Source organism: Delphinapterus leucas, chromosome 12 (genome assembly GCF_059928025.1).
Source record: "Delphinapterus leucas isolate spDelLeu-1000000601 "Yukka" chromosome 12, BTC_Dleu_Yukka2, whole genome shotgun sequence".
Lineage (NCBI taxonomy): Eukaryota > Metazoa > Chordata > Mammalia > Artiodactyla > Monodontidae > Delphinapterus > Delphinapterus leucas.
This window is the reverse complement of record NC_143140.1, coordinates 76,409,190-76,435,428: the sequence shown is the minus strand read 5'-3', so window position 1 is coordinate 76,435,428 and position 26,239 is coordinate 76,409,190. Positions and strand designations below refer to the sequence as shown.

The 26,239-nt window shown below is 36.6% G+C and overlaps 1 protein-coding gene across 11 annotated transcripts in view; it reads right to left on the bottom strand.

Moving 5' to 3' along the window:
* UTRN (utrophin) overlaps nucleotides 1-26,239 on the bottom strand; it is a 508,091-nt gene that overhangs the window by 159,392 nt on the left and 322,460 nt on the right. The window lies entirely within an intron of this gene.

The following is a 26,239-nucleotide window of genomic DNA, read 5'->3' as shown; positions in this document are numbered from 1 at the left end:
TTAACAAATAAAAAATAATGACAAAATAATATTTCTCCTGTTGAAAAGGAAAATATTTTGTTCACTTCTATAAAGTAAATTTGAGGGCTTCCCTGGCGGCACAGTGGTTGAGAGTCTGCCTGCCGATGCAGGGCACATGGGTTCGTGCCCCGGTCCAGGAAGATCCCACATGCCGCGGAGCGGCTGGGCCCGTGAGCCATGGCCGCTGAGCCTGCGCGTCCGGAGCCTGTGCTCCGCAACGGGAGAGGCCACAACAGTGAGAGGCCCGCGTACCGCAAAAAAAAAAAAAAAAAAAAAAAGTAAATTTGAGTGTAGTTTAAGTAAAATAAGAATTAATATAAATTAATAATAAAAATTGGTTCAGACTTTGAGGAAGCATTTTGGCAATTTGTATCAAAAGCCTTAAAACTGTTGAAATTACCTATCCCACGAAGATTTATGTATAAACACATTTATCACATTGATTGTTTTTAAAATAAAAAACTAAAAACTTTCATAATATACATTAATGCTAGTTTATTATTAGGTTTTAAAATGGAGGATAAAAAACTATATATTGTGATGTTAATTTAATTTTTAAAGTAGGTGTTTAAATTAGCCTATGTATTTGTAAATCATTGCACACACATACATTAGAAGACTATAAGAAATAAATCAAAATAGTGTGATCTCCGTATAAGAGGATTAAAGGTGATTTTAGTTTTCTTCTTTACACTTCTCTGAGTTTCCAAGTTTCTATAAAAAACAGGGTCTCTTTTTGTAATTAAACAAATACAACAAATTTAAACTTTAAAATACAGAGGGTCTTATCAATTGTTTAGTTCTCTCCTGTTATAAGGTTGTCAACACAATTTTCTATATTAATTTGGCAATCACCTTTTCTTCATGAATAAATGGGATGTGTAGCTAACTCTAGCGTGACAGCCACTACCATCCAACAACCGAGTATGAACTTACAAACAGAAAAGCAGACACCAGCAGGGGCCATGAAGGTGTCAGGTGAGTCTCCATGGCATTAACTGGTAAGGAATATTAAGGCAACATATTGCAGAAATAAAAATTATATTTCTGGTAATGAATCAGAATTAGTAAAAGAAGAGCAAACCCAAACACTATAATTTTGTTACACTTCTCATCTTCAATTTTCCTTTATAATCATCATTCTTCTTTAGTTTCTCCAACTCTAAATGGGCATGGTAAAAATTTAAACAGAAATTCTTCGAATACTCAGAATGCTATTATTAATTTAGAACTTACTCCTGATAAGCAATCCATGTATTCCATTAAGAACCAAGGCTTAGCGGCCAGCGTTGAAGTGACTGTTCTTCAAGTATCTACAGACCTACACAAACCAGGACACATGGAAAAGCCTTGTACAACTCACTACTCCAATCAGCATGGTAAAAAGGTATCACACGAGGTTAAGGGGCAGAACTGCTGTATTATAATTTCTGGGAAGATTTGTGACATCTAAGATGACATTAATAGGGTCATATTTGAGAGATGGGAGAGGTGAACACAAAGTTTGATGGACGGCTTCTACAAAATTTATGCTCTAAATTTGCAAGCCCATTGGTCTCTGGGTTATCTAACAACAAAGCCAAATCAGGTCTCCCTGCAAAGTGTAATCTGAGTACACCCAGAATTAGGGTTAACCACTGAACAAAAACTCAACATTGTTGACTCTTCTGCACTTTACTAGCACCTCCATCTCAGAGAGTACACAGCAGACACTGATGGGGAAGCAGGGAAACACAGCCAGATACCAATTCAAGGTTCTCAGGCTGGGCAACAGTAGGCATGTAAATGGCAATCTGGTTATAAATTGAACTTGCGAGGTTTCAAATAGAAATTCTCAGTAAAAAAGAAAAAGAAAAGGGAACTTCTACTGAAAGATTCTTTGATGACATCTCCTGAACAACACAGTCCTATTCTTTAGGATAGAACTGTTTTATTTTTGTGTCCTGAGATGCATTTTAAGACCTCCAAAGACATATATCGAAAGCCCAGTTTTAAACTTCGGCTGTAAAGATGTATGATAGCCATCTTTCTCAAAAAGCTCAGTGACAGAGTAAATAAGCAAGGCCTCCCTTTGCTCTGTATTGTCAAGGAGAATTTGGCCTCTAATTTCCTGTGCAGGTTCCTAAACATCATTACCAGTGGACCACACCTAAAATCACAAGGCAACTTCAAACCACAACTTCCTGTAGCAGCCTGACCTATTTGCTTCTTTTCATATTCAAGAGACATAGAAAGACAGAAGCACATCAAGATTCATAAATGGTTTCCTCAGTTTCACAGGAGCATTCCACAGCATGAGGAAATTTGGATACCCAAAGCACGAAGCAAATTTGCCTCTTCACTTCAGATCAGGTGATGCCTGTTCCAATCCGGCCACAATGACAGATGGAGTAAAACAGAACTGCATCACTGGCCCAGTCAATGATCGTTAAGTACTTCCATAACATTTTGGTTAAGAGCACCACCAGGGATCATATATTCATGTTGCAACATAAGTTTCAATATGTGGAAAACCCTTCTACACAGGAGCCTCATCAAAAATTAGGAAGAAAATCAACAACCAGAAAACGATCAAAGAAAAGAAAATCAGCATACATTGTTCTTTTAATTTAACATTTGGTGGCATATTTATTTGGCCAAATATATCAAGAGCTCCTAAAGACAGAAAATCATCTTAATATTTCTTCTGTATCCTTCAGAGTCTCTGTTACACAGAGTAAGTCTAATGAAAAATAGATGTATACGGATAGACAGATACATAGATAGATACATAGATAGATGGATGCAAAATTGCATAAATGAGTGTATGAATAAGTTCATCTTGACAGACTGGCATATTAGCCACTGTAATGCCAAGAGAAATCAGACAAATAATTAGAAGGAAATGTAGTAATAATTTTGTTTAATCTCTTCGTTCAAAAAATTTAACAGGAAGAAATTATTATTTAGAAGCCTGCACTGCAAAGCCTTGCCTAAGCTCTTTGCTGGAAATTTAGAATTACCGGCAGTTAATGAATCATGCTCCTTCACAGATCCCTGTGTAATGACGCACTGGTTTTAAAATCAAGATGCCAGCATGGAAGTCTGTCAGATCCTGACCCTGATGTAACATCAAATGCTAAAATAAATTAAAGTTCTATGAAAGAGGGTTAACTCCCATTGCACAGCTGGGAGACTTGCCCTACTAATGCTTACCTCTGCCACCTGGAAGCCTTTCTGACCATTAAATAAACATTAAAGCACAAAACGGTTACTGATAATTAGTTATGGGAATGTAATCCATCTAGAAGCACAAAGCAATGCTCTTCCAACCATTTAACATAAGGCAGTCATGTGCAAAGAGGGATCCCAGCAAAGTATTCAAGCAGCTAAACTAACATTTGAAAACAGAAGAAATACTTTAAGAATTCACTCGAAAGCCTTGCAGTGTACTTTCAAACAATGTAAGCATAATGTAGAAGGTTAAGAAAAGCTAGGGGTTAGAATAAAGAGACTACATATTTTTCTCTAAGTAAAATACCATCAAAAGCCTAAGATGCACACTTTCAGAAGAACCTTGCAGAAGACAGCTACAAAAGCTCACAGAGGTTCACTGATCAACAATTAGTCTTTTTTTATACAACACCCACTATCCAGGTCAAAATAAACTGCACAAATAAAGCAAAACATTTATTCATTTACTTATTTAATAATTGATATTTTAATACCAGTTTTGCCCTAACTGGACATTTCTTCAATGATATAACCCATAGAGATATTATATGCAAACGCTTTATAATGTAAATCACATACATTTTATTTCTTTATAATGTTCTATAATCAAGTAGTGGCTGCGGCTGTGTAAGCAAAAATATTTCCTTAGGGCTTCCCTGGTGGTGCAGTGGTTGAGAGTCCGCCTGCCGATGCAGGGGACACGGGTTCATGCCCCGGTCCGGGAGGATCCCACATGCCGCGGAACAGCTGGGCCCGTGAGCCATGGCCGCTGAGCCTGCGCGTCTGGAGCCTGTGCTCCGCAACGGGAGAGGCCACAACAGTGAGAGGCCAGCGAACTCCAAAAAAAAAAATTGCCTTAGATTATTATAAACAGAACTGTTTGAACCCTCTTATAAGAAACAGAGATTTAGAATAGTACCACTAAGAAGTCTTCAACAACTAAGTTGGTATTAGAATAGATTCATCCTCTTTGGGCCTTGCTGACATAATTTTGGTTTATTTTTGCACGGCATATTTACCTAACCCTACATGGCCACAGAAGTGTTTTCTCTGAAGGAATCCTGACCCCTTTTCTGAAGGTGAAGAAGTGAGGTTAGCAACAACTTCCCAACTATATCCCAAGGCTCAGGCTAAATCAACAAAGTTAACCATTAGGGGAAAAGAAATCCACTGTTCCTTTCAAAAGTGAGACCGGAATTCAGAGACAGTTTAGGATTGACGGTCAAGAGCTCAGTAGGATCACTGCCTGAGTTTCAGGTTTAGAAAATGAGGGATCATACCTTTTAAAAAATAGTTAGGTATCACCTAAAAAAAATACAACCTAATAATATCCTCAAAGGTCATTATGTGCTATGTAAATATGCTTTGAGACAGTTTGTGAGACTTCTGGGACAGTGAGTGATTGCAATTAACTGATCAATTATTACAATTAACTTGCTGATGTCAACAAATTGTTCAATTATTTATAAATTATATTTTCTTTCAACAACTAATCTCATAAATTTTAACCACTCTATTAATAATTATGGAATCACATTTTGACAGATAAAAAGAGTGGTATCACCTGGTCGACAGCAGCATTTAAAAAGTAAGAAATCGGACTCCCCTGGTGGCGCAGTGGTTAAGAATCCTCCTGCCAATGCAGGGAACACGGGTTCGAGCCCTGGTCTGGGAAGATCCCACATGCTCCAGAGTAACTAAGCCCGTGCGCCACAACTACTGATTCTGCGCTCTAGAGCCCACGAGCCACAACTACTGAGCCCGCGTGCCACAACTACTGAAGCTCGCGTGCCTAGAGCCCGTGCTCTGCAACAAGAGAAGCCACTGCAATGAGAAGCCCGCGCACCGCAACGAAGAGTAGCTCCCGCTCGCTGCAACTAGAGAAAGCCCATGCTCAGCAACCAAGACTCAACGCAGCCAAAAAAAAAACCAAAAAACAAAAAAAAGTAAGAAATCAATGCCAGTAATGTTCTTTTCCCATTATCTGTGATTATAAATATATGTTAGACAATAGAGTAGGAAAAAAGTTAAATTACTAAGTGGAACAAATTTACAATTAACTGCACTTTCAAGATAATTTGAACAAGCCAACTTGAAATGATAAAAAATAAAGAAACAAAGTACATTTTAAATTCCAACATAGCAAACACTGCTATTAAGAAAAATATTTTTCACAACAAAGTAAAATGTTCAAAATCCTTGACTCTATACCAATTGTTACTAAAACATACTAACATCCTAGTGAGTTAAAATACAGTGGCTTTCCTTCTGAGGTGCACTTTATATAAGCAGGTTTGATCTGCACATGAACATGAGTTTAAGAACAGTTATTAACAAATATTTTCAAGTTATCAAACTATTGCCCCACCCTAATTCCTAAAATCAGATTGTATAAATGAAACCGAACAAGTCTGAAAACGCAGTCAAAGGTTTTTGTATTTTAAATGTTTTAAACAACAGTTCTCAGGCACCCCAACTCTTCAACTTCTGACCTGTGAAAAAGTAGTTCCTATTGCCCAGAAAGCTCTCATTTCCTTCCCCAACACACATCTCCCACATGTAAGCCCACAATCTCAGTTCCTTCCTTAATTTTAAAGTCATCTTAAGTCCCAGTTTAAATATCATTTCTCCAGGAGAAACTTCACTGCACTCAGGTTAGATTATGTCTACCTGTCGCTCTTACAGCTACCTCCTTTTGCTCAGTCACAGGCTTACAGAATACAGACTTGTTTAAGGTCTGTATCCTCCTACTAGGCTGTAAACTCAAAGAGTGGAGGTATACCCTGTTATCCATGCCATCCTTGAATTCAGCCCAGTGTCTGGTACATACTGTGTACTTCATAAATATTTACTAAATGTTAAAGCAAGAGTAGACCTTGAAATTGGAAGTTGACCGTGTCTTTCCAGGATAAAATTTTTAAAAATTAGATATTGCAAATTGAGCAGCAAAATATAGCTTCAAATTATAATTTTAAATATTGGTCATCCTAAAGGATGTCAATATCATAAAGGAAATTTAGCATTGAGCCGTTTCTCTCTGTGTTGTCACCATGGGAAGCATCTTTCCCAAAGGATTCACCAAGAGAGTGGTGCTACTCAGACTCCGTCTTTCTCTCTGTCTCTCTCTCTCTGTCTCTCTCTCTCTCTCTCACAAACACACACACACCCTTAGAGAACTACCATTAATCATCTAGTAGCAGAACTGCGTAAATTAATAAAAGGCAACAGTCACTCAAAATGTCACTAAGCTAAAATTGTCCATTATTCTATCCTCTGTGACTACTAAATAAATGGAACAGACAGTACACAGTGCAGATGGCCAAGTATACCAATATATTAACAGCCACTGAGTCCATCAGATACTTCCATTATGAAGTACTTTCAAGGAGAAAATCAATTCATTAAAATCAAGGTGGCATTAAAACCAACTCATAGGCTGCATTTCAGAAAGGTATTTTGGTGGATCAGCTTTCTGTGTCAAGTCAACTGTGAGTCTGAAGTCTCTGTAGAGTCACCCTGGTCACAACTGCTCTCCCCTCATCACCTGGCTGGGTAATTAGGATCTGCTTGCTGCCTGGCACTTTTTGCCATAAGGTCATCCTCTCTTGGCGAGAAGTTCCTGTTTCAATCTCCTCTTTAAGACCACTCTGGGGAACACGTGGTTCCCTTCAATCAGGGCTTCCTGATCCTTGGTGAGCTGTCACCTTGAGGAAACAGTAGAGAATGTTTCTGGTCCCCTGGATCCCCAGGAACTCTGAGTCCCAGGTGCAATTTGCCCATCCTGCTAATGCTGGAAAACCACAATTCTAGCATCACACATTTTGGGACTAGATAACCAGATTACAGACCCCAACGATATGCCGAACATCCATGTATGAACAGATACCCAAATATAAGTCACAAACCACTAGATTTCTTTAAAATTCAAAAACTATCAACTAGATATCCCCTTTCAATTTATCTCACAAACAAACTGCTGTCTTGAAGTTACGCTGAAGGTCTGCTGTCATCTGGAAATTTCAGTTATCTGACCAGTCTTCAACTTTTCAGATTAACATTATTGGAAGACCCACGACTATCCCAACCTCGTACTCTAGTTTTCTTAAAGCCTGAAATGGTTTCAGGACTCCAGCAAAACACCTTTTGCTCTGGGAACTTAAACATCAGCTTGAACTATTATAATTACTGATAAGAAAAGTGTTAAATCACCAAGTGTTAAATCACCGTGTGATCTGCTCTAGAAGCAGATCACTAATATTGAGGAAAAGATAAGACTAAGGAAACTGAAAATAAAGGGACTATGGGAAGACCGTTAGCTTCCAAAGGTATCATGTGGCTTTTGCATTGGAGCAGTAAGCCTTGGTCATTCCCTAGAACTGGCATTTTTGCTTTCAGAGTTGGGGGAAGGTAGTTGTATTTGAGGTGTGAGGTAGTGGTACCTTTCCATAATACAGTTTTCCTGGCAATGAATCAATGTAGCATAGGCTAAATATATGAGACAGCTTTTGTGAAAATACACAAAGGATTTTTTTTTAATTGAGTTGGAGAAAAATACATTCATGTATGACAACTTCCTACAAATGAAATATGGCAAGGAGATTAACTTTCACATTTATTTTTATAAAGGCGTCTAACACAAAAATAAACATATATGGAGAACTTCAGACTGTGAATGGCAGCAAGATTGTTTCTCTGAATTTGCCCTTTGTCTCAAAAAAAAAAAAAAAAATCCCAAATCAAGCTTTTGACAGGACTAGGCCTGTAGGCTTCTTTTACTGTCAATTTAACTACTAAAAGAAAAAATAAGAAATATGCAGATACTAAGGTTTAGGAATTAAAGGAGGAAACTAATATGACCAGAACTGGTAACTTTGTCAATAAAATAGCCAAAAAGCTGAGGCAGGTTACTAACCTCTGGTATCAGACCTAGGCTTTCAAGACCAATAGCAGCAATTACAATACAAAAGGCCAGCTACTGACCACAATTACGGCCTCTCAGGGGGTCTAAGTAATGAATTATTCATGTAACGTATGCCCTATATACCTTTTTAGGAAGAAACAGACAAATCTATGCAAACCAAGCTAACAGACTGGTCATAAAGTTTGTCACCTGCTGTTACCAGCTGCCATAAAGAAAGTTTCTCTAACCTCCTCCACCCCTTCTAAACGGTGAGCAAGTTGACCAGGAACCATCCTTTACCCTCAGGAATGTAGGTGCTTAATAACATATTAAAGGGAGAGGTCAAAGTGAACCCTGTGTTACAGTCCTTACTATGACAGTTGGGGTGCGGGGAGAGAACCGGATAGGAGGGAGCATTCAACCAGGAGAAGCGAATTCTTCTTTCTCCACCCTCTTCCCACTGCACTGTTTCTACCATCAGGAGGCAAGCAATGACTGCAATTGTTTTGGAAAAGCTTTCAAACTTTTCAAGTGACACGGTTTTATGCCTTTTTCCCCGGGCAATTGTGGTTTTGTAAGAAAAAGCGCATTATTCTGTAAATGACTCAGTACAGTCTTGCTTATATTTATACTTACAATGAACCATAGGGTATTCGTGGTGACAGCCACAGAGTACATCTTTAACAATAATGATAAGTAATTGATTTATGCACAGAGAGTACTTCATCCCTTTCCTTTTCTTTAAAGATGGGAAGTTGAAAGAACATAGGTGTTTGGCATCCAAAGGCTATGGAAGGCAGAAGCCCATGAGCAGCACATGGACGTTTTGTTTTGTTTAACTGTAAATGTAAGGTAGCCTTTGGCGGGCTAGACTCAGTCCTAGAGTGTGCCAAGAACTTTCCCATGGAAAAAAGAACTAAATGCAAAAATAATGATCCAAGCATTAAAGCTCCACAGTGCACACAAGCACTCTACATTTAAGACAGACAGAACCAGAAAGAAAGAGGAGAAGTCTGAGGTCAGATGTGCCATCGTCACTATGAGGCATCCTCTCCTGACTCTCAGAACTGAATCTTCAGAAAGGAGGCTGGGAAAGTCAGTGCTCGGCCACTGCAGGGAGATAAACCTGAGGGGTATGGAAAACAGAACCCAGGCCTGATGAAGTCAGACTTTGGCATGAAAACCCAGAGTTGTTGCTGGTTGTTTTTATGTTTTTTGTTTTTTTCCAAAATAACTTTCAATTAAATTACCAGCTGACTTGAGTACAAAGGATCTCTTCTGATGTGAAATTCTAAAACTGACAGGCATCATGAGAAGCCCTCCTGACCAAAGGCAAGATTGCTAACTTGATCTTTAGTTGAAAAAAAATTTTTTTAAGAGGATATCAAATCAAATGCCTTAGAAGTTATATTAAATAATCAGAATCAATAGACTATCCGCCATCTAAATGCATAGTAAAAAAAAAAAAGACAAGAAAAGGAAGAAAGAAAAAAGTACATTGATGAAGTCTGCTTTCTGCATACCTTTTCAAATTTTGTCAGCAATTCCCGTAAGCTGAAGTTCAGACCAATCATCGTCCAGTAGCCCTTGAAGCCTACATCTTTCCGGCAAACTTCCTTCAGACAACAGCGTTTAACTTCTAAAAACCGTATCTTTTCTGGCTATACTTTAAAATCCTTTGTAAAATCCTTTACAAGCCTTGCCCTTGAGCTATGGTCCATGAGCAGCAGCAGCTTGCGCTGGGACATTTTAGCCACCCCACCGTGGGTCCAGGATTTCATGGACTTCAGAGTTCGCAAGGAATAGACCTGCTTGTATGTTCTCTGGTAGCCGCGTTCCACGAGGCTGGCATGGTCTCCTTTTTCTCTGGAAAGCCCAGGATTCCCTTCTGTTCACCTCACTAATGACCTGCAGCCCACAACTGTTCTCTCCTGGGCCCCAAGCTTAGAGTTTGTTCTCAATTACACAAAGCAAAAAAGAAGCTATATCCTGGAAACTTGCATGAGAGAAGGCAAAAAAAAAAAAAAAAGAAGAAAAAAAAAAGAGCCAAGTATTACCAACTTCCTCCATTCAGACTAGTTTCAAGAAGAAAAAGAAAAAAAAAATCCTGGGTAAGGAGCCAGTTTTCAAAAAGCATGACTTATGTAGAGTTCGAACAGCAAGGAGGGCACTCTTGTCTGAAGAAATACCCAAACATGGGACAAGAGACCACCGGCTTGCACTCTCCCAGACACTGGCAGCCTGCGTTGCTATGGTAACCACCAAGCGAGTTTCAATCCATTTCCCTAAATCAAGCTATGCCTGAGGGATGCTGTGTCAGTGCAACAGAGCTAAGTTATTTAAAAAGCTGTTCTAGCCACCGGGAGAAAAGTTTAAGCCGCAGGTCTCATGGTCCCCTTTGCAGCGTTTGCGGCAGGGAGGGCGCCTCATCACTTTGGCTCGCCGGTCTGACAGGAGTGTGGTAATCCACTTCTCTTTCCAGCAGTTGTTTATTATTTTAATCAGCATCCTCCCTTCCACCACCCCTCACACACAGTTTAAAGTGAAGCTCACTCCCACTTCCTGGAGGCCTCCCCGCCCCAAACTGCAGTACAGTATCTCTCAAATTATCTCAATCCTGAATGATCACAGGATCCATATTCCACTTTGGAGCCCACCCAAGAAAATAAAAGGGGTGGGGTGCACAGAACAATACAAATCATCAAACAAAACATGTGTGGTCAATTGTATTATTTCTAAAAAGGTTTTGACAGTAAAGTGGATGGGAAAGGAAAGTTGCTTTTTTTAAATCTCATTGACTGTTTTCATGTGGGGAATATACTTGTTTCCAAAATAAAACTTAATAAGAGAAACTACTCAAAATGTGAGTAATAACCAGTTATTTTTAAATGTGCCCTCCATTTTGATATTAAATTATTACTGGCACCGAGAGAAACACTATCTTCTACAAAGTGTTAAGAGCTTAAATGCTTTCAAAGAAAATGTTGAATCCACTGCTATTATGGACATTTGCACTGCTACTATGGACATCATTCCAAGGCAAAAATGTGATTTTGTTTTTGCATTATATAGTTATTTAGTATAACAATAAAAGTATGACAGATATGTTCATATGAAACATATTTCTCTAGTTGTGTGCAGAATTTCATCATAAATATGTAATGCTCATAAAAGTGACACTCTCACAAATGGAATGATGTTAATCTTAATATAACTAAGTTTGTTTTTTTGCATCAGGGCATAGAGGAAAGGAAAAAATAACCCTGATAAAAAAAATAAATAAATTAAAAATTAAAAAATAGCCCTGATATTAGAATGTGTATCTCCTAAAAGGTTATTTGAATTACTTAAATATCAAAATTGTTAGCACTCATATGGAGAAAGAGATTCTATTAACAACAGGAAAAAGCAAAATGCTATCAGGTAACAGTATACAATGTAGTTACTATTTTTTGGATTTGCAAACCATTTTTCTTTCCATGTCATTCTCAACTTATTCATATCAGTATTTAAATAGCATGTGTTTTACATATGCGGATCTGTACAAAATTTAACAAGCTTTCATAAATATTTTCATCATTTATTCATAAAAACCAAGATGTCTCCAGAGGCAAGCTGGCTTTATGAGATTTTTACCAGAATGTGTTTCACCTCAAAGTGCCCAATTCAGATTTATAGATAGACACTACTAATTTCAAAAACAAGTTTGGTAAACTGATTGTCCAGAAATTTATAAATAAAATTAATCTGTGCAGTTTGTATTCAGAAAGAAAGCACTGACATCAGCATGAAGACGGATCATCAGAAACAGAGAGAAGAAACTATACAGAAATTGACCAGGCTAACCCAGATCAGTGAAGGCTCTCGGGCCACATGCTGAGATCTTTCAGCAGCAACAAATAAACTTTTTACATAAATACAAGACAAAAGGAACCACCAGCACCAATACCACCTCCAGCACCACCATCACAAAAAAATAAATAAAGGAGAGAGAGAAAAAGAACAATCTTTCTCAGCTGGGCAAACTTCCAACTACCACCCAGGGCGCTGGATGACTGTGATCAGAGACATGTGCAAACATGCAACCCCCCATGCACATATCAGAAGAGTGAATTAAATAAAAACTCTCTGTAACAACAGAGAATACCACAGTCTTTCTCTTAAAAACAGTCTTATGTTTAGAGGGTTTTTATACCAAGACACGAAGGGTATCATTAGAGCCCCGAATATCTTGTATCCTTAGACAAGGCGAATCTATCAGGGAAAAGAAGCAGTGTATTAGGGAATCTTCCCAAAAGACAAGAGCAGGGGAAACTTTATCAGCATGATTGGCACTTCAGTCTTAGAAGAGATCAAGACAGCATAAGGAAAGAGAGGAAAAGCATGTTCTCACATGAATTCTAGAGTGGAGTGTCCAGAAGCCAGAGCCTCTGCCAGCCACTTGCCTGCCTGCAAATGCTCGATACCCATTCTCAGAACTGACATCCTCTGCTTGGGGAGAAAGGGGAATACTTAAATAAAGCTCCCTACTCACAGTTATAAAATATCAAACATTAGGAAGATACAGATGAACCTAGCTATGATGACGCCCTTTTCAGGAGGAAAATACTCAGTGGATCCACATGGAACCATTCCAAAGAAAAAATTTTTAAATGCTCACCTAATTTTAATAAGAGGGTAACTATATCCTCACTAAAACACTGGAAAGCAACTAAAAGTGTTATTTTTAAAAACTGAGGTATAACTGACATTAACAATAGACAACTTATTTATGTAAAAGTCCAAAGATATTCCATAAAATTCAAATAGCTAAACGTTTATTATATTATTCAAAAGTACTGTGCTCTTTGATAACTGAGTGACACATTAGAAGAAAGACTTGTAAAATGTAAATGTGAATTGTTTTGATAACTGTGAGCACATTTTATTATGTATTTATGTTTGCTATCTATAAATAGGAATACTTTCTCAGTTTAAACTCTGTATACAAAATAACCTCTTGGTAATATTCCTTACATCTCCATAGCCCTTTCTCTTTCTCAAACCAAGTACCTCTTCGATAAATTATCTCCTGTAATCCTGTAATCATTAAAACAAAAAATACAGGCCCCCAATGAAAGCAGTGCATCACTAGAGAGACTTAGTAAATTGGATGATGAAATTTGAAGTAGCTGACATTTTGCCAGTCTAAACTAGTGTGCAAATAAATTGTGCACTAAACCTTCGAGAAGTGGAATAAACATAATATAATACTATCAACCTGTTTGCAGCAGATCAACAAACACTGACTATCCTAAGATTCTCCAGTTAAATAAGCCATGCCTCAAACATAGACAACACAGTTCCATGAGAAAGAGGTTACAGAACCAGAGAGAAGCACAGGAAAACTCAATAAAGGGATCAGTAAAATCTAAACCTAAATTACTTAATAAAAACCACATTCCACTGCCAAAATGAAGAGACCTAAATGTACATACGGCTTTGGCAAAAACTTTCAAAGGCTAGGCTAATTTAAAATCTTTTTACACTTAAAAACTCTATTTCATTTAATTTGTTAAAAGACGACTTACTATTTAGCAATTTCATCAAGGCAAGAAGACATTCTTTAGGGTTCAGTCAAATATAAGCAAAAAGAGAAGTCTAAATGCTTTGCTGGAAAACAATTTATGCCTTACCCATATAGTGGATCCTAAAGTACCCTTCTCACTAAACATAAACTTCACATTTATAAACACTGTAACGACAAAGTATGTTTTCTATGCAAAACCTAACAGGTTTCTCTTTATATTGGTCAAGATAAAGAACAAAAAGAAAAGAAAAGAAAGGCTTCTTGGGAGCCTCTAAAACAAAGCATATGGAGGTCAATAGGTGACTACAAATAAATCAGTACATCATGGCTTTATTCAAAATGAAGAGCTTCAGGCATGGGTAGAAAAGTTTACTTATTATAAACCCATTCAGACTTAAGGAAAGATCCAGATTATAATGGCTTTGAAAGTAATATACACAATTATCTTTTTCATAACTTTCCTAACTTGGGGTTTATTTTCAAACCAACATAGACTCTACACCCCAATCATGATCTGAGATTTCAATTCATTGTCTACTGCCACTGTGGTTCTATTAAGGGGAGACTACATTACAGCTTTCTAGTTAACATCAGCCAGCAACCAAGTCTGTCAGCTGGTAGCTATTTAAGGTAATATACAGCCCTAAAGGGCAGAAGGTTCAATCTAAAATGGAGGCCTGAGCCCCCTGATGAAAGGCGGAACTCTCCTTTTATCCCAGGAAGCTCAGGCAATATGCTTTGTACCCAAGGAGTTATTTTTAATGTTCATCTCTTCAATAATGTCATCTCTTCTGATAATTATGCAGGTAGCAATTGGGAAATAAAAATTATAATTCATAAGAAAAAGATTCTATAAGTATTTCCATAACCTACAGTCAGAAGACTCTACTAGACATTTTTAAAGGCACAAAGAGCTTGTTTTTCTTAAGGGGAGTGGATGGGTGCGGTGGGGATTGAGGGAAAAATGCCAGCTGATCTGCTTCTGAATTAGCCAAGCAGGTGCAGGGGTCAGCCTTGAGCAACCTTCTAAATATTTAATGATTCAGACAGCACTTTATTAGGTGACTAAAAATAATGCCAAGATATGTTAATGTTTCAAAACCATATCCTTCCTAAAAATATGCAGCATCAGACAAGACTGAAACCATCTCATACAGCCGAGCCTCACAATTCCAGATGTGTACTGACAGCACAAGCCTGTGGGATACGCAACCAAATTGCACAGGGCTTTGGAGAAGGTCCTTAAAGATTTTCTAAGGGTTTTCCAACTTTCCTCAGCTCCCCAGATTGAGAAAATTAAAGCCAAAATTGAAATACAAATTTTATTAATAACAATGAATGTGTCAAGATAAATCAAAACTGAAGGTGCTGTTTTCACTCCTAAGTAACACATTGGTACTCTTCCCAGGAGGGAGTGTTTCTACAATCTGAATATGTATTTAAAAAACTGGACATTCAGTGAACCCCGAAGAAGTTCAGACTTACTCAGTGAGGTCAGCTATGCTTACGTGTATAATAAAACAAGCAGGGCTTTTGTGATGCTTGCAGGCCAATCAATTCAGAGCTGAGTTACTGCTTCAACTCTGATCCATGTTCCTGCCATCTTCCCTCTTAGCATCCCACTTGGAATTCTCTGCAAAATCACACCCCAAACCTACTTCGACTCCTTAACCGTGATTCACCCTCACTAGTCTCAACAATAACCAGTCAATACACTTATCACATGAACCATTTATACTTACAAATATGGCTCCCCTCAAAGTCATAGAGTATAATCATCCTTTGTTCCCCCCGAGAATCTTTAATTTTATTTACTTTCTGTACCTTTATCTCCATTCCCTCATATATTTACACTAAGCAACAGAGTTCTCCATTATGTCTTTGTTTCTGTCCCAAAAAGTTTCAAAAAAGTACTCTATAGACAGTGAACCCAGACAATGCATTATGCAGCTCATAATAAAATCTGTAGGCTGACTAGAGAATGAGGAATTCCTATGTTTGATAGCATTAACTTAAGCCATTACATTTCCTGGAGATTATTAACAGCAGCAGAGTTGACTTTTAAAAATCCGCCTAACTTGGGGCTGGAGATCATTTAGCAATATTCATCAAACAGTAAAATGCATATAAACTTTGAGTCAGAAATTCTATCTCTAGGAATTTAATTTGCAAGCATGCGTACACACATATGTACAAGGATGCTCAGTAAGTCATATGTGACGTAGCAAAAAGTTGAAAACAATCTAAATGTCCATCAGTAGGTAACCATGTAAATAAATTATGATGGAGTCCCACAAAGGAATGCTGTACAGCTATGGGAAAGAGGGTGATGGTAGTTATGTGCTGATAAGAAGTAATCTCTAATATATGTGTGTGTGTGTGTGTGTGTGTGTGTATACATATATATATATTGAGACTGATGTAGTTATGTAAAGGTACAATATATGACATACAGACAATATTTCTGGACTGAGATAAGAAAATAGCAATGACGGTTACCTCTGAGAGAAGGATTGGAAATACCAGTGCCTAGAATGGGACCCTTTCTTTTGTCTTTTCTACTGTGTGAACATTTTACCATGGGCACATGGTACGTTTTCCACACAAAATTAAGTCAAGAAATAGATAGAAAATTCCCAAGGAAAACACATTTATCTTTCTAGGTAGATAGCTATTAAAAAATGGTGGCCTCAATAGATCTGAAAGTAAATGCCACCGGAGACAATCATTTTTGTCTCTGAAAGCTTCAGAAGCTTTGAGGTGCCAGATGGTCTGACATTCTAGCAAATCAGCCCTCAATAGAAACAAGCCTTCAGCAGCAATGGGCTGGTCAATGGTAAACTTTTCTAAAAGAGACAGAGACAAAGTCTTTTTGTTCTCATAAGTTACTCTATAACTAGTAACTCCAGCTTATTTAAGTAATAACTTTGTGTCTAAATAAGCATTATACAATTCAAGCTATTCTCTTCCTAAGGAAACCAGTACTCCTATTGTCATCTAATACTGTGATATTCTAATGGTACAAAAAATTGGGGAAGGCTTATAAAACCCATTGATATACACCCAAAAAAGATCTAGCCTGATTTGTTCAAGGCAACTGAAGAATGGCTTCATCTTTCAAACTGGGCTAAGTGATCCTACCTAGTAGGTTGGCAGAGAGACTTGAGTATCAGGGTTCACTAATGGTTTAAGAGATGCTGCAAATACAAACAGCAATTTCTTTCATGGATCTAAGTCACAGCAGTGAGAGAGAAAAGACCGTGGACCCTGCCCTGCTTGTTGTGTCTGGAGAAGGCATCCTTGATGTTCTAACAAAATACTGCAGGAAATGGACCAGTACAGGTCAAGCAACATTGGGATACCAAGATCTGGCAACTTCTTGTTTAAGGCTATATCAAATAGTTGAAGGAGGTTTATAATCTCTAGCTCCATGTTAAATATTGTCAAGCCAAGGGTTTAGAGCACAATTTAAACCCAAAATTTGATCTGGCAGGTGTTTTAACTTTAAAATAAAACTACGAGACGATTGTAGTAATAGAGCCTTTGAAAGCACAACACCGAATCAAGTATTTATGCTTATAAAAGGAGTCCTGGCATCAAAATTATAACCTTGGGAGGCTAAACAAATACCCAAGTGATGTTGCTACTGCACAAAATCTTTTTGGAATATTGCTTCCGAGATGCCTTTATAATTAACAAGAAAGCCAAATAATAAAATTGATCTCATTTTTTTAAAACATACTGCCACTTTTACCAAAAGTTCTTGATACTATCATATCAGCCCTTCTATCTTTATTTAATGGCTCTCCAAATCCCAACCCCAAAATATCTAAACTGTAATGTAGCACTGTTCAATAGAACTTTCTGCAATGGTGGAAATATTCTCTATTCCTGATGTCCAAAAGAGTAGTATGGCTATCAAATACTTGAAATGTGGCTAGTGTGACTGAGGAACTACATTTTGATTTTGTTTAATTTTAGTTAATTTTGATTTAACTGTGAATAGTCACATGTGGCTAGTGGCCTTGCTATACATTCCAGGTGTTATTTCCTCACAATATTCTCAAGGGTGTGCTTTTCTAACTTTCTCTAATACATACTTGCCTTTTTCTCTGTTGATAGGATTCTTTTCTCTTAAATAATAGCCTCCTTTTTTGCTATCTGTCCAAATTTTATCCAGCCATCAAGTTCCAATTCAATTTCCACCCTCTACTCAAAGGCCTGTACTATAGCTTTAACTCAATAACTTCCTTTCCACATTGGCTATCTCCATTATGCTGCACTATTATCCTGTACTTTACTTACACATAGCTTGTTTTGTTTAGAGGTTATTTTGTGAATTTGTTTTACCTTTCCTTTCACCTCATTAGGGAGTAAGCTCTTTGAGAGAAGGAGAAAAAATTTGTGCCTCAAGTGACCTGTAGACTGCTAAACATACCGCCATTGTTCAATAAATAGTTTTTGATTGACAAGAGTAAAACAATTAGAATCTACTAAAATGATACACCCTTAATGTGATTTTATAATTGAAGAGAAAGTCATGATCTTGGTAGACTCTTATACAATTACAAAGTTACTAAAGGAGTTCATCTAATTCAACTTTCAAGTAAAAAATTCTAGGGGTTGCTTTAATCCCTCTTTCCATTTTCAGAAAGGATCTGAAGTTACTCCAAAATTCTGTACTTATCTGACTCATAAATTTCCCCAAAGAAAGAGAGGTGCTAGTCCTTCCGTAAACCACTCAAGTTTAACTTCAAGACAGAAAAAGTTAACTTGACTTTATTTCTTGAGTCATACTTTAAATTTTAAAAGAAAGTGCTGTCCTCTTGTGAAATGAGGTAGAAGATTTGTCATTTTACTGACAGTTGAGTAAATACTGCAACGGGATAAAAAGTTAAATTTTAACATTAAAACAAAATAGAGCTTATCTCCAAATTGTATGTATCTGCCCATCTGAAGTCTCTCCCTCCTGGTCTTGGTGAATTTTCCAAACAAATGAGGAATGGATCGTCATAGTGAACTACTTACATTGGACTATAACTGCAAAATAATGAATGAATGAATGACTGGTATAGTTTCACAATAATTAGAATAAAAGATTGTAGTTTTTTAATTTGTATTACTGAGGGGAGAATGGGAGGAAGAGCCAGTGAATGGTACATGAGTCAATGACAACATGGCAGGTCTAAAATCAACTCACTGTATGACACTGGGCAACAGCTGTCTTCAAGTCCACTTATTTCCATATAAGGTGAGTATTCTAATAATAACGCAACTGCATAGATTTGTGTTGAGATTAAGTGAAACAGCAGAGGTAAAATAAAGTCTAACAACTGCAATATATTTTGTCCTTTATTCAGGCAACTATCATGTGGTACTAGGTACAAGGTACCAGGTACAGGTAATAGGTACCATTAAAAAAAAAAGCCATGGAAGTATTACTTTGAAGGAGCTCACATTCAGAGCTATCCATGAAAATACACGGAAAATCCTTCCACAATTTCACGAAAAACAAATGTGAGCAGGTTCACAATTCACAGAAATGACTGCTATAAATCCTATGGGCTTTAAGGATCCAATTAAATAGATCAATGTACTAAAAACTTCCTTGAGTGACAAAAATAGATTATTTCCATCTAAGGGTACTAAGAACTAGAATAGGAAGGAAAAAAAACCCAACAAATTTAGTGTTATTTAATCTCCTCTCTTTCCACAGAGTATGCTTCTTAGAGTGAGGTTTCACTTCCCATCCCACCCACTCCTCTGGGAGTGAGATGAAAGGATGAGAGGTTAGCAGCACAAAGAGTAAAATAGTATATAGCAGGAGTAGACTAAACCATCTTGACTATTTTTCCAACATTAGCAATTCACCAGTTTTCACTTACCCCTCACACTGGGACACACATGTAAATAGCTTCCATTTACACATGAATATTAGGAACAGGTGTGCTCATAAAAGAACATGTTTAAAACTTGGAACATTCTTTGATTTGATTCTCAGCACTCCAAGGGAGTTGTCTATTTAACGTAATCTTCAGGAAATTCTTTTGTAATGTAGAAGATCTTCTGTCAAATTAAAAGCCACCCCCTGATCTATTTGTTTTAGCAGTTTGAATTTTTATGCATGAGTTTTTTTTTTAACTTGGTAAAACAACTGACTTCTTGACTCGTGTTATGATAGAGAATGAAGGAGTGTCTAGATAACGAGGTGAAAAAGTGCCTTAAGGAAGAGTATGGATCTTATATTTAGTAATATAATACATTTTTGGCACAGATTCCTTTAAAAAAATCCCTTTAAAAAAACCTATAAAAATGCAGGAATGACAATCATGCTGTTCTATTATTCTAATTAGTTGCCTCTCTGTTCAAATACCAGAGAGCCACAGAGGAACCTAGAAACATTTTGGTGAGCTAACTGAGAAAAAAGATCTCCAATTAAATGTTAAGAAGAGAACATTAACATGCACATGATTTATAACATTTTAAATTAAATAATGCTTTGATTTTACTGGACTTAGGCCAAAAAAAAAAAATGTTGACTCATCATACACTTCAGGGAATGCTTCTAACAAATAAATGATGGTTAAGAAGGTGGGAAAATATATGCCTCAGTAACTTTTCAAGCTGAATAAATTACATTTCACTAATTTTCTTAATCTTGTAGAGGGGGCAGAAATTTGACAAACTGAACTGTTAAGTATGTACGGTAAAACAGAAGTGGACCTAAGTCTTGTTACCATTTATTTAATCAGGTAAAACAGAATCTGCTCAATGAGCCATATTAAAGATCAACAAGAAAAGGTTTTCAAGTTCAAAGAATAAGAGAAATGTGCCCCCCTAGCGTGTGCTAAATAATGTTTTCAATAAAGGTGTGTTGATTCAATGTGATGGACCAATGAACACCAGTTTGACATACATTTTTTTAAAGAGGTGCTTTCTCCCTCCTCCTCTCTCTAGCAGTCAACCTATGGGCATCTCCCACTTGCTGCCAGTCAGGACCATGCTCCCAGCAGCTCAGAACACTGACCAACACAGCTTTCTACATGTCTCCCTCCCCCCCATTTTTTTTTCCCTTAATCCCCAACATCCCCTCTATTCAGCACAAATTTGTTAATTACCAATTTTAAGGCTGCTTTCTCTGGTTCATTTTATTTTCTTCAGATTCATACTTATTTGCTCTAAGCCTTAATATTTTGTCTCCTGTTACTAATCAAAGAGCAAGGGTCAACCTACCTTGTTGACTTGTATTAACTACCTTGTTAATACTGCCAAGCACCATCTACCACGTGGATCATATTTGCGTCATGTACATAAATCCTCGTGTTTTCTCTATTTTCAAATTGAACTAGGTGCAAGGTCTAAGTTGGAATACAAAAGTTGTCTTTGGAGCCATTAAATTTAAACACATCTTCAAACCAAATGCTTTATAATTAAACAGTATCTAAGTTCTATAACTACTTATTTAAGTTAAACTACAATTCTATTGCACTAGATGAACAAAATTATGCATAATAATTAGGACAAACAAAATGATTCTTTATAGTGTCCTCAAGAAAAAAAATTACATGAGAATAAGAATTCAGTTTAATCACTAGTATGGATATATTTCCAAGACTTCAGAGAATCTATGCCAACTAGATTTGAATTCATTATCACTATTTACTAGAAATGAGATAAAACTGTTTTGTCTGATAAACTAAGAGTTATGAAATGCTAGTTATTTTTTTAAAAAACACTATGGAAAAATATAACTAAAAAACTGCTAGGGAAAAAAATAAATTAGGCCTCTAAAAATAAATGTATGATCAAATACATAATTAAACATATACCTAGCTATCATAATTTTCTCTTTATTTTAAAGCTCTTAGAATTATTATTAGGATATTAACAGTTTATAAAACTAAATCATGTCACATGTGTTATGAATTTTCTTCTTTTAATTCTTAATCACTCAGATGAGCGGTCATTATACCCTGAATACTCTGGTATTTTATACCAAAAGCCTAATTCAGTTTAGAACATTATTGTACCTATGTATGAAACTCTGTATTTTGGAGCTCTGGATCGAAAATGACATAAACATCAGCCATTGGAACTAGTCAGAGAGACATTTTCAACACTAATTTTAGAGTTCATTTAAAACAGCGTAAGAGGATGACAGAGATAATACGTATATTGGGACCCGCAAAATGGAGGCCACTCCAGTGGCCCTACCCAGGTCACGAATCTGAACCTAAGTCAGCCTGCACTTATGGGGAACACCTCACGTAAAGGAAACAGCATACACCAATCACCATCAGCCACAGCTAGCTTACCTTCCTCTAGAAAACGGGACCTTTTAGCCTTATAAGAAAATCCCGACCTCCTAGCTAACCATGCCCTTGTTTCCACACTGCCTCTTCTAAATGCAATACAACTCACTTTTGCCACAAATCCCTGAGGAAGAGCGCCCCGTTGCTTGTGAGGCACTGTACTCCCCTAATCCATGGACTGCTTCCCTTGAATAAAGGACATCAAACTTACTAAATGGTATTATTTTTGTCATTTGACAAGGATGAAGATTAGGAATTTTTTCTTAATAAACGCTGAGTTTTGTACATGGTTCTATAGGGTTTTGCTTTTCCTACATGGTACTGATTTACTTCAGCAATTATGGAGCCATGCATTTATTCACATATATCCCTCTTATGCAAATGTAAAAATAAATTACAGTCATATGTGACACCATATTAAAGAGAAAAGTTTCCTACTGATTTTTCTCTTTTCAGGAAGATGATGAAAATAATTAACTGAACCACAAACACGGCAAGCCATAGATACTAGAAACTCAACAGGACATGCAAAACGTAATTTTGAAAAGTGTACACATGCATGTATGTATAAGTATACAGCAGTACAATTTCTGATCCAGTCTCAGGACAGCTTCAGCAAAATTAACATAAATCTTTAATAAAACCCAGTTATTTATACAATAAATGGAAACTTGTATATTTCCAAGAAAACTATCCAATTCAACCTACTCGTCACTGGACAAAGTTAAACTCATTTTCTTCCTGTTTTTCCTGCATGCAATACTTTAACTTGAACCTAGACCTTGGGTAGTTCCCTTAAAACACATTATTTTCCAGTTCTTTCTGATAAATCAAAATTTAAACTTCCACTTTTAAAGTCCCCTCCCCATTTCTTCCATGAAACTCTCTAATTCTAAAATGGTGACAACTCATTTTACTTTCTAGACCTCATCATTCTCTGAGAGAAACAAGAGTCTTTGATGACACAGTACCTTTAACTTTTGCCTTATACTTTACCTCCATGCATCAACAAATTTTCCAGGACAATGTGCTATGATCTTCACTAAAGCTGTATGATTATGTTGGATGGAAGAGCTACTGAAAAAGAGTGCTTTGGGTTCTGACAGACTCCATGGGGAAATCAAAAGTTAGTCTATGTAAATTGAGGAGCAAAAACTATCAAATTAGGCTCAGAGTCAAAATTTTCTTGATTACAGAACATCTATTTAAGAAGCACATCCCATAATACATCACACAGTTGTCAATGTAATTTATGCAGGGAAGTCAGTATCATAAAATCATACCAATATTTATTCCCCTAATTCTAAAGGTGACTACCCTTTATACTCAGAATAAACAACTGCCCTATTAGAAAAAGATCTCCTTCTTTATGGGTTGGGGATATTGTATCAGTGTCTTTAAATTTTTCTAAAAACAAAGAAATAATTTCCAGTTAAAAGATAAGAAAATGGGAAGTTCTGAAGTTCCTTGAGAGAGTGGAGGAAATGGGTAGATTTGTGACATTTTATCTCTAAACTGACCTTCTGTCACTACTTCATAAAACAGTTGGGATTGAGCCATAAGCACCGCAACTTGTCTGAGAGGGAGGAAAGCAAACACAGAACACAGAAATTTAAAACCATTCCTCCCAAATACCTCAAAATATATTTTACGTCCTGGGATTAGGGTTAAAAAAACAAAAGATCGCATGAAAAAAAGAAATTGATTATGGCGAAAATGATATCAGATTAGCAGGAAGTTAAAGAGAAATGACTAGAAGGAAGCCCTAAACATGACTAGGCCAACTAAGAAAAAAAAACTGAAGCTTTATACAATATTTAAACCTCTGTGGACCCACACTACAAATTAAATCCACACCTGTGAAATTTCCTGGCCCCTAATACAGGATATTTGTACAAGTAGTATAAATTTAAAGGAAAATTAGCTATGATTAAAAAAGAAGTTCAAACCATGCTTTTGCAGGTTTTTAACTAAGTCAAAATTGGCAAACCCACACACAGACACTCATTAAGAAAATATCATCTTTTCAAAAAGGGACATACACTCTATGCCTTGTTTGAGATCTCATTAACTTGGAATAAGTTCCAGTCAAAGGCAAACAGGTTTTACATACCGTACTAGATTTTAATTACAGCTAAGTACAGTTGCTAATTTTGTATTCATGTAAACACCTGCATTGCCTGTGTCAAGATTCCTGAGCAATAAGATTTCTGTGAACCTAAAAGCATAAAATGGACCAATCACAAATTAATTACCTTATTCATGGAAATATTATTCAGATCTTGAGTATTTTTTCCTTATGAACTGAGTTCTGCTTAATTGAATTTACTGAAGGCAAGACAAACTCAAACTCTAAAATTAGTATTTTGTTATATCACTTCATATAATATCCAGAAGCTAGGACTACCTTAGGACCAAAGAAAAATTTCAATAATGCGTTATTATCATTGGTGAGAATGTGTTAGGATCACTAAGATACTAACATTTAAGGATGTAATTTTTATTAATTCACCCTCCTCTGTTCCAGAAAAAAAATTCTCTTATTTTACTTTACTTACTTATTAGTCTGAAATAGAAAGTCTTTGTCCAAGAACTTTTGGTCTTTAAATAAAAAAGGGAAAAAAAACCTGGCAATACAAACTACTTCAACTGCATTAAATGAAAATAACTCCAGTACATTTTGGATTGCAAAAACAACAAAGATCACAGTTGAGAAGCAGCTCTTTTAAAAACATTTTGATCTATAATATAAATATTGGGACCATGCTGGCAGACTTTCATACAAACCCCTAATAATAACAGTTGTTAAAACAAGTATTCATATAGCAATTTTCATGAGACCAGAGCTTTGAACAAATAAATATAAACTGTGCTCATGATTATATGTCTCCCTGCCTCAAATCTGGATGTTGCAAGATGCTCTTTAAGGAATATAAAAATAAAGTAAGTCATTCTTTTTCTGGCAATTTCTCAGGAAATCGTAAGCTAATAATCTTAGTTGAGAATAAATATATAAATTTCATTTATGATACCTGTTCAGAAAATAGGTGTAAAAGAAAGTTTAGACTTTGTCTATTAAGTAGTCTATTCTTGCAAATACTTTCAAGCTTAACAGTAAACCATAAAGTTTCTGAGGTTCTTTAGTAATATAGCAAAGGATGTTTGCAGTGGACTTTAGAGGGCTCTCTCATCTACGTTTATATAATGATTCAGTTAATACAATGATTTACCATAATTATATTATTAGTAGTGTGATCGTTATAATAATCAGTATTATGATTCCACCTACAATAAGCTTGATAAGTATTTCCCAATTTCTATACGAACCTCTGACACAATGAAGAACTGCCTCTCAATGCGTCAGATTCCAAAATTTCTTCTTTACATTAAAGAGGGGAAAAAAAGGTGCCTCGTGATATGTCTTACCTTCCCCTTCTGCTGATATCACAGAACAGACTCACATTTTCAAAAGATGATCCTTCCTCTATTCGAATGTAGCGATCATGACTCTTTTAGTTTTCTCTTCTTTTTTTTTAACCTAAAATAGTTTCTTTGCTAAACCGCTTTTCCTAAACTCCTTTTCAGTGTTAGATTTTATAGCTTTATCTTAATGTTGCCCACATAATTTCTGGCTCATGCTGGAGTCTTTCCTGGAAATAGTCCCTCTTTCTCATTCCCCTGATAATGCCTCATGCCCCTTTGGCCAGGTTAATGCCAACACATTTTTCTTTCTACAGATGGTAACTTCTAGAAAGTATGCTTTGACATCTCAAGACTTGGTTAAGTGCCCCCTCCCTCTACCTAGCAACTCCCATAGCGGCTTCCTGCAGACAGCCCTAATACAACACCTGCCACCGTACCTTGCCTGTTTATATGGCTTTGTGATTCAAGAAATACTGGCAGTAAAAGCAATAAGACAAGAAAAACAAAAAGTAAGAAGCAATAGGACTTGGTATTGGATTGCCTGCATGTGGCAAATGATGGAGAGGAAGTCTTCAAGAAGGATGCCTAAATTTCTGTCTTGGGTAACCGGGCAAGATTAAGCAAACAAAGGAATACAGTAAGAGACATGCATCTGGGTTTTTAAAGGGTCTGTGAAATTACCAACTGAAATATCTAGTAAGCAGTTAGACATAAGAATTTAGAGCTAAAGAAAGACAAATGCTGGAGATAAAGATTTGGGAGCCATCAGCAAACAGACAGTTATAGAGGCCAGGGAAGAGT